At 38.5% G+C, this 9,640-nt stretch overlaps 1 pseudogene across 1 annotated transcript; it reads right to left on the bottom strand.

Annotated features, from left to right (window-relative positions):
- Positions 1–3,517: 3,517 nt before the first annotated feature.
- Positions 3,518–5,465, bottom strand: LOC140506845 (protein FAM217A pseudogene; annotated as a pseudogene). The gene has a single exon (XR_011968126.1). The product of XR_011968126.1 is annotated as a protein FAM217A pseudogene (transcript).
- Positions 5,466–9,640: the final 4,175 nt, after the last annotated feature.

The following is a 9,640-nucleotide window of genomic DNA, read 5'->3' as shown; positions in this document are numbered from 1 at the left end:
GTAATACCCAGGCTGGATATAAAGACACATGGGCCATGGTAAAGGATATGGCCTCAGGGAAATGGAAAGGTCCGTATAAGATACTAATATGGGGTCCAGGGTATGTTTGTGTCTCCATAGGAAAAGGTCATGCGTGGATTCCCATTAGAAGGATCCATAAGTGGGAACCAATGTCGGAGAGCCTGGAGACCCCGGAGAAGGATCATACACCACCTGAGCCTGCTGCTGACAGCTTTAACCTTGCTGCCCAGAGAGGAAGCAGCCCTCATCACAACCGCAGACACTGCTGCTGACAGCTTCAATCTAGCTTTCTACCCAGTGGAAAGATCCCCTACTCCCCTCTACCCCCCTGCGTGCCTATACCCAATATGTTCATTGGTATGCAAGTTTGTTCCACAGGGCATGCAGTAATGGGACAGCAGTGGAACGACACCCAGCAGATCTACTTCATGGATGGAGCGCCAGGACCGTATTATGCAGCTCCAGTGCCCCACGTCCTGGAGAGAAATGGGAGCGTAGTCATCCAAAGCCATCTCTGGAAAATGGCAGCGGCCTTTGGAAACATCACCCACATGACTGACAATAGTGGGCCGCTGACGGACAATGACACCATCCGCTCCCAATGGTGGGACCTCATCATGAAGAAAGGATTTACCTGCCACGAGGGTCAGGTCTCTGGACACTGCAATCGTTTCTCCCTTGCAGTCCAGACCCTGAAAAGGACTGATATGTTTCTAATCTGTAGGGAAGGGAACATTACTCAGACAGGGGGCAAATACAATGTATCCTGCTCCAATGGGACCCTCTCTAACACCTTGATGCCCAATGATGTACATTCCAATACCACCTTTGTCATACTTCTATCCATTCCCCCAGTTACCTTTCTCCCTGTTGGGTCCGATGAGGCATTTGCCGACTCTGATTTCCTTAGGGCTGTGATGGTCAGGGAGAAGAGGGGCTTGGAAATATCCGCCATAGATATGGTAGGGTTAGTGGCTAGCCTTTTAGAGCAGGTGGAAATCTCTGCCATGCAGCGGCAGGTCCACATGATGGCTGCCGACCTGTCAGATTTCATGGCAACGGCCGCTCGGGCATGGGCACTGCAACAGCAAATTAACAGGCGGGTAGCCCTAGAGCTCAGTGCGCTGACTGATGCTGTACAGGCGATCTCGACACTCCTCCGAGTAAACGCCATATTGGAGGGACTCCCATGTCACGTCGGGCTGGCACGGCCCCTGTGCATGACGGCGCTCAGACTGAACGCCAGCCAGGAGCTGGATGATGCGATCCGGCGATTGCAGGACCACAGAAATCTAGAGATCTATATAGAGCACCTAGATGACATTGTAAGACAGATTAGGAATGTAACTGAGATATATAAGAGGGACTTGGAGAAACAACATGGGACATTTCCTGACTGGATTTCCAGATTAGATTTTACCACATTTCTGCATACCATTGGGGTTGCTGCTGGAATGGTTATGATAGTAATACTCTTGTGTGTGCTGCTTCCCTGCCTTATTTCTTGCACGATAAAACTTTGGAAGAGGGTCCTAGAGCAGGTAAAGGCGGATGTCCTTATAATAAAACAAAAAGGGGGAGTTGACGGGGGTCGGTCCTAGGCGCCTGGGCGGATAGGGGCCTCCCCGGGAGTGGCAGCCCACCAATCCGAGGGAGACACGGCTCCCATAGAGGAGTTGTGAGCCCACGGGATTGGTCGGGTGGGCTGGATCCAATCGGGTGGTAGGCCTCGCCCTCGGGGCGGGTTAGGATGGCAGCCCGGAAGAACCTCCCTATATAAGACAACGCCCTGAACTGCTCGTGGGACTCCTCCATGCAATAAAGCTATGAACCTCCTGCGCATTGTCTGATTATTGCCTGCCGCCGTGTCCCCCGGGGTAGGTCCGGAGACGTCCGAAGCGGTGCCCACCGAAGGGAGATTCTCACTCGAAGGTCCCGGGGACAGACCCGGGACACCTCCAGAGAGAGAACTAATGAACTCTGATTGCCAAATGAAGTATAATTTTCTCACTTTATTTTATTTTCTCAAACCTTTTGTAAGCAACTGTTATTCTTTTTTTTTTTGTTTTCTATAAGCAACAAATAATAAAAAATGCAGTATATTTATTTTACACATCCTTCATTTAATAGGATTATTTTGAATATGTAGTCTACTATGGCATATATTTAACAAGAGTCTTTCTGTTCCTTATGAACGGCCTCATTGCAGATTCCCTCAATAAAAGAGCAGATTCATCTCATTAAAATGTTATAAAGATGGAGGGAAAAACATGTGTATGCAATTACTGATTTTCATTAAGTTGTTTTGTTACATTTGAATGAGGTTTAAGCTTTTCTATTCCTTTGGTATCTTTCCTTCATTCAGTTACTTTGCATATCTGTCCCTCTGTACTATCACATTTCCCCCTACTTTTTTGCTTCTCTTCTAGTTTTAGTTTTATTGGTTTAGTTTATTGGTTTGTTTAGTTTATATAGCTTCTAGGTTTAGTTTTATTAAAACTTTCTATTTACTAAAAATCATCCATTTTACTTTTTATTAATCTTTCTATTGTTTTGTCATGAATTCTTCCCCTATCTATAGATCCATAGACAGAGAATTTCGTCTATGCTCCTCTAATTTGCTTATTACTAAACTCTTTATGACTAAATGACATTTCCTTTTGGAGATTATCTTGGTAGATGGTATGAGATGTTGTTCTATCCCTAATTTTTGCCAGATTGGTTTCCAACTTTCTTATCAATTTTTGTTTGTTTGTCTTTTATTTTAAACATAGTTAGTTCTAGCCACAAACACTGGGATCATCAGGTTTGTTAATAGTTACTATGATCATTTGTTTCTATATATTGTATATCTAATCTGTTCCACGTATCAACCTCTCTGTTTCTTACTCAGTACCAAAATGTTTTGACAATTGTATCTCTGAACTACAGTCTGAGCTCTTGCACTGCTAGGCCTTCTTCCCTCCCTCTGTCTTTACATTCATTCACTTGATATCAATATTTCTTGATATTTTTGAATTTTTCTTCCTCCAGATGAATGTTTTTATTCTTTTCTAGCTTTACAATGTAATCTCTTGTTAGTATGATTTACTAGTTATGGTACTGAATAAATGAATTTAGGTGGAATTATAATTTTACTACATTTATTAGGCCTACCCACAACTAATTAATATTTCTTCAAATATTTTGATCTGTCTTTATTTATGTAAATAGTGTAGTTCATGTGTTTCCTGTGAATGTCTTGGCAGGTAGACTCCCAAGTATTTTATACTGTGTATAGTTATTTTATTTGAAATCAATTATCTTTTTTGGTATTTGGTATTATTAGACTAGGAAACAGGCACAATAAAAGTTCAGTCTTTAGGATTTTAACTAATGAATTTTTTTCTCTCTGATGAAAACACAAAAGGTTTACTAATATGCCATGATAAATTCTCTTAGATTTATATGTAAAGTACAAAGCAATAATTTTACACAAAATTTACTTCACTTCAAGTAATTTTATCTTATTTTACTTTATTTTGCTTTCAATACACTTGTAATAGGTAATAATAAATCATATTTCAACCAGTCTGATGTACCACATTTGTATCCAATGAGAATCACGCAGGAAAAGGGTTAGTTTTGGTCAGTGTTAAAGCATTTTTCACAAGTAGCTGTAAATAAAGGAGATGAACAATTCCTCTTTTAAATATAAAAGTCTACTTACAGCTGTATTTTTGGACAGTGTTTCTTTTTTTGCTGGATGATGGTTTGCTTTTTTCCCCTTGCGTCTTAGGTAAACAAAGAAAAAGCTATGACACTGGTACAAAGGCTTTGGCTTGTTGAAACTGTTCTAACCAGTGGATGAGCTGTTTGAGCAGTGGAAGGCCTTGCAATAGATCTGGGTGAAATTTCTTGTCTTGGATTTAATGAGAAATCTTTGAGAATTTAAAAGTCATCACAAGGAACAATGAGTTTAATTATGGTGGGTGAGCTTCTTTCTGATAAATAGTAGCCTAGAACATTGCATTTTGAAGTATTAACAAATTTACAAGAACTAGAGGCTTTTCTTTTTTTCTCTCCTTTTTTAATCTCTGATTTTTATCTATGCAAGCTATCTGAAGAGCCAAGATTTAGGATACCTTAATGGCTTCTTTTTGGATCTGTCTTTGAAGGAAATGGATTATTCAGGCAAAGCAGGAGTGGAAGAGTTGACTTGTATTTTTGGCCTCTCCTTTTGTATAGTCTTATGTTGTATTCTTTCCATTTCCAATAAACGATTTATCAATTGCTCAGTGGAGCTTTCTACATGATCTAATGCCAATTTCCATTTTTTAGATTTTGAAAGGGCCAGTTTATGAAGGTCTAGGGTATTATAAGGGTGTGGGAGAAAATCAGGATATGAAAATACCTGATTTGGCTGTTCTGAGAAAGGATCTTCAACGTCATCTATTACTTCTGGTTTTAAGTTCAGGTCCACTTTTTTAAAGTAAGTTAACAATGCATCATTTATGATTTCATCCTGTGGTAAATCACTTTTATCAATTGGATTTTCTTCCATGCTGTTGTTCCCACATTTTGCATTCCAAGTTGAAGAGAATAAGATTTCTTCATTATTACATTCTGTAGCTGAACATGAGTTACTCTGAGGCTCATTTTTGAATTTACAAAAGTCTCCATCAGCATTAGGCCAGTGAAGACTTAATGACATCTCTCTTTGAGGACCAGGATAAGAACCAGTTTGTCTGCCAACTGAGGAACCACATGGTAGTGAATGGTTCAGAGTGAACCTTAGACGATTATTTACATTAAAGCCAGTTTCCATGGGAGATTTTTTAAAATCCCTGTTCTGCATAACTAATGCTTCATTAAGAGGGTAGTTGCAGAACTGAAACTTCTCTTGTTTACTCTCCTTCTGCGATCTTTTTTGTGAGTTTTCTAATAAACAAAATTCTTTCAGTTGTTCTAGTGGAATTTCCAAATGAACCTTTTTCAGCTTGCCACCTGCTGTGCTCTTCCTGGTAGGTGGGAGGTTTTTATTTTCAAGAGTGAAGGAATCTGATACAAAATTCCAGTGATTTACATTCTCATGTGGGATGTATGTCATAGGGAGATGACTGCGAGAGATCCCACTGAATGAATTTATTTTCCCCATTTTGTTGAAGTGTTGTTCAATCGCCACAGAGTCCTGTGCCCATTTGCCTTCCCTAACTTTCTCAGCTGCTGTGCTACTTGCTCGGGTACGGTTCCCCTCCAGGAATTTCAGTGAGTTTCTAGGGCAGATGCCCTTCTCTGTCATCTTGAATGGGCAGTGGGAAGTGCAAGGTGTGGCCTCACTGGAGATGGAGCCCCTGGCCCACTGAGAGGAGCAGGAGGCAGCTGGGTGACAGAGTTGAGGAGGTGACCCAGGCCCTCCAGTTGCTGAGGCTGGGGGTGGAGAATGGGTTATGGGAGGTAAAGGAGGAACCAGGGTTTCCAGGGTTCTCGTCCCTAGGCAACCACAATTGTGCCTGGCTACCTCCTCAGGGGCTCAGGAAGCACTGGTGAGGCCCCCAGTCCTACCGGGATTACAAATGCAGTTTGGGCTGGGGGCACAGAAGGCTGCAGGTAATGTAAATTAGTTTCTAAGGACTTTCACTCTCTATTTCTTCTTGCCAAGTTTTGTTTTTAATATGCAGAAATGTTGGGGATTTATGGGGGTTTATTTTATAACATGCAACTTTGTTCAAGTTATCGTTATTACTCCCTCTAGATTTCTGTAAGAAAACTGTCATATCATCTGCAAAGAGTGATAGTTTTGTTCCGTCTTTGGCAATTTTTGTTTCTTCAATTTTATTTTTCTTGTCTTATAGCTAATATTTCCAGTACAATATTGTTGAACAGTAATGGGATAATGTATATCCTTGTGTTGCAGTTTAAACTCTGTTGTGATTTCATGAGGAAAGGATTAGGTAAAATGGGAGGGGGCCTTTCTATGGGTCTGTGGTTATTACACCCTCCAATTGGATAGCTATTGTGGTCCTGTATGGTCAAGATGAATAGTTAGGTATTGTGTTCCTGTCTAGGGCAATGAATGATATGACTGGGGTTGAGGACAAGAACATACCTGTTCAAGTATGTGAACTCGATCTGAGGGCAGTGGTTAGGTTAGCTGGACACAGTGGGCCTCCTATTCAGTGAGGCTTATGAGGAAGTCAGGATATTGGAGCTGGGTGCAGTTTTACTAGGATTCCATCATTCTCCACTCAAAGAACTGGGGTCCAAATTCATTTGGGTAAAGGGAGGAAGGTCTCAGCTTCTGTAGCTTCTTCAGGCTGAGGAGGAGTGTAGAGCTGTCCCTGCCTCTAAGGGCTCCCGGGACAAGGTTGACTGGAACCTAGGACAGGCCGCATTCCCTTGGGTTACCACATATCTAATTGGAAAGATATGTAGTTTTTCTCCATTACAAGTAATCTTTGTTTTAAATAGAGGCAAGTAATTGTTTTAAGGAAAGCTCCACTTTTTCCTTTGCTTTCTAGTTCTTGTTGCTGCTGTTTTAACAATAATTGGTTGTGTATTTTGTTAAATAATTTTTATGCATCTGTGTATAAGGAGGATTTTGTTTTATCCTTTCAGAGCTTAGTTTCTCAGAATCCGTGTCCATGGCAATGTCTCCTTTCCAGGTGTTTGATAATAACTTCTAGAATAGTCTCAAGGATTCTAGATAGCAATTCCCAGAATCAGAGTGACAGAGAGTCCTACTGAAGCTGTGCCATAAGATAAGGGGTGACAAAATGTGATATTTACTACACTTGCCCAGAATTACAATACTGTTAAAGTTAACCTGTGAAACCATTGCTGACAATATGCCTTCTTTGTCTGATGCCCTATGAAGCAAGTAGGCTCTTGTCAATGAGTGGGGAAAATCCATGGGAAATCTATAGGGGAATTCATGGGGAATCCATAGGGGAATCTATGGGTGCCTCAACTGGCTTCCATTGAGACTTGAAGGGATTTAGGGGTGTGCACAAGCTGTACCAGTTTTGATTGACCCCAATGAAATATGGGGATGGTTTCCTATGCCTTCCTGACAGCCCCTATGAGAAAAGTGATTAGGGAATGCTGTAGGAGCTGATTGTGACACAACCCTTTGAAAAGATGACACTAGACTAAAGGTGCTTATTAACACCTCTGAAACTGTCTACATGGCTAACCAGATCAAAAGTAAACCTTTTAGAGGCTGGAGAACAAAAATTCCAGTGCCTCCTGTGTATTATCTGTGGAACAGCATCACATGATTTTTCCTGGTTATTAATATGTGTGTGTATGCACACACAAACATATATATGTGCATGTATCTGTATAATTTTACTACTATTGAGCCAGTCCTAAATTTCTAGTATAAATCCAGCCTGATCCTATTGTATGATGTTTGTCATAAATTGCTGAAGATGAACTGCTATTTAATGAAAATTTTTGCATTAATATTCTTTAAGAATATTTGTCCACAGTTTTTTTTCTGTTTTGATTCTCCTTTGTTTATCATGACCATATTTGCATCATATAATACATATTGTAGATACAATTATTTTCCTATATTTTCCCAAACACTTTATGTAGTATTGGAATTAAATGTTCTTTAAGGGTTTGATAAAATTCTCTTGTAAATTTATCTGGTTCTGCTTCTCCACAACATCCCAATAAAGGAGATATTTTATGGCTTACTCCAGATAACTTTTTCCTAGATAGGTTTATTTAAGAACCCTTTCTTCTGTTAATGTGAGCAATTTCTATTGTTTTAGCTTTTCAACCATTTCATTTAGATTATCAGTTTTAATAGCATATAGTTGTATGAAATAACTTAGAATAATTGCTTTAACCTCCTATTTGTTGAATAAAAATTTGTCTTTGTCATTTTGATAATGGTAATTTGATTTTCTTTCTTTTACCTAATAGCCTACTTTTTAAAAAATCTATAAAGGTTGTAATTTTATCTATAATTCAATAACTTTTTTCCTTTCAAATTTGTTCAGCTTGCTTTTGATTTTCAGCATTTTTAAAAATATTCAGTTGGACATTTTTGTTGTATTGTGGTTTTCTAGGGTTTTGTTGTCGTTGTTACATACCTAACTTGCTGAACTATTATTTTTCTCTTTTCCTGATGAAAGTCTATAGAGATATAACTTTTCCTCTAAGTACTGCTTTGGCTGCATTCCACAAATTTGAAATGTTTTCTCATTGCTAATGAAAATATTGATTTTGTGATTTGTTTTTTGACTCATTCATTAAAATTAAGTCATTTAATTTTCAACTTTTTTATCTTTGCTTCAAGGACTTTATTGAATGTGATTTTATTGTGTTATTAGTTAAAAAGCAATTAATAACTCATCTTTTTTATATTTCATTGTGGGATTTTTATGGCACAAAACATGGTCAATTTTTTGTGAATGTGCCATGCACAGCTAATAAATAGATATACACCTATCTATTCTCATTCACTATTGTCCCAAAGGCTATGATATCTACTTTTTCTGAAATTTCTATTAAGATATTCATTTGTTTTTCTAAATTATTTTGGGTTAGATTTTTCTAGGTACAAAAGTAGTAAATTAAGATCCTCCATTATTAAAGTTTTACTATCATGTTTACTTTTAAGAATTTAGATGCTCTGATATTTGGCATATATATATATATATATATATATATATATATATATATATATATATATATATATATATATATATATATATATATATATATATATATATATATATATATATATATATGTGCCAAGTACATAGTAGGAGTTTAATAAATGTTTATTGATTGATTGATACTTTTTATCTTCTTTCCCCTACCTACTCTTTAAGAGTTTGTTTTGATTCTGACAAAATCCTTCCTTAAATCACCTTCCCTTTACTCCCTGCTCCCTACCACCCTGACTTTCCAATAGTCCCTTTCCTTCCTATTTTGCTTTTACATAAGATATACTTCTGTACTCATTTGTACATATGTGTATTCTTCTTCCTTTCTTTGAACAGCTCAGATGGGAATTATGTTCAGGGGTTGCTCACTTCATCCCTTTTGTTGCTCTCTCATTATTTTATAGACCTGCTATGTTTGTATGTATACATACATATACTTAACATATATTTGTTTCTTTCAGGTCTACTGGATCAGTTGATTGTTGTCCTTCATTTTCAAAGAGGACAAAAATTGTATCACCATGATAAAGTCAAGTTTCAGTGTGTCAGACCGTGGCTGAGCAGACCAATGATTTCAGAATGTTCTACCACAGATTGGGCAGATAGTCAGTGTGAGCATTTGGGGCAGATACACCAAATTTGCACATCCTACATTTCCTTTGTGCTGTCTCAATTCTGCTTTGCTTATAGAGCATAGCACCCTTTCTGGTGTGGGCACACCATGCTGAGTAGTCCTGTGCCAGTGTCTCCCATGTCACTCAATCAGATCTAAAGTTCTTAAGAGAGATATTAAGAATGTCTTTGTATCTCTTCTGACCACCATGTGATCTCCTGCCCCATGAGAGTTCTCCATAAAATAGTCTTTTTGGCAAGCATACATTTTGCATTTGAACAACATGGCCAACCCATCAGCGTAGTTCTCTCTGAAGCATCATTTGAATGCTTGGCATTTT

This window comes from Notamacropus eugenii, chromosome 5, assembly GCF_028372415.1.
Source record: "Notamacropus eugenii isolate mMacEug1 chromosome 5, mMacEug1.pri_v2, whole genome shotgun sequence".
NCBI classification, from domain to species: domain Eukaryota; kingdom Metazoa; phylum Chordata; class Mammalia; order Diprotodontia; family Macropodidae; genus Notamacropus; species Notamacropus eugenii.
The sequence above is the reverse complement of the archived record's forward strand: the minus strand, read 5'-3'. Positions and strand labels throughout refer to the sequence as shown.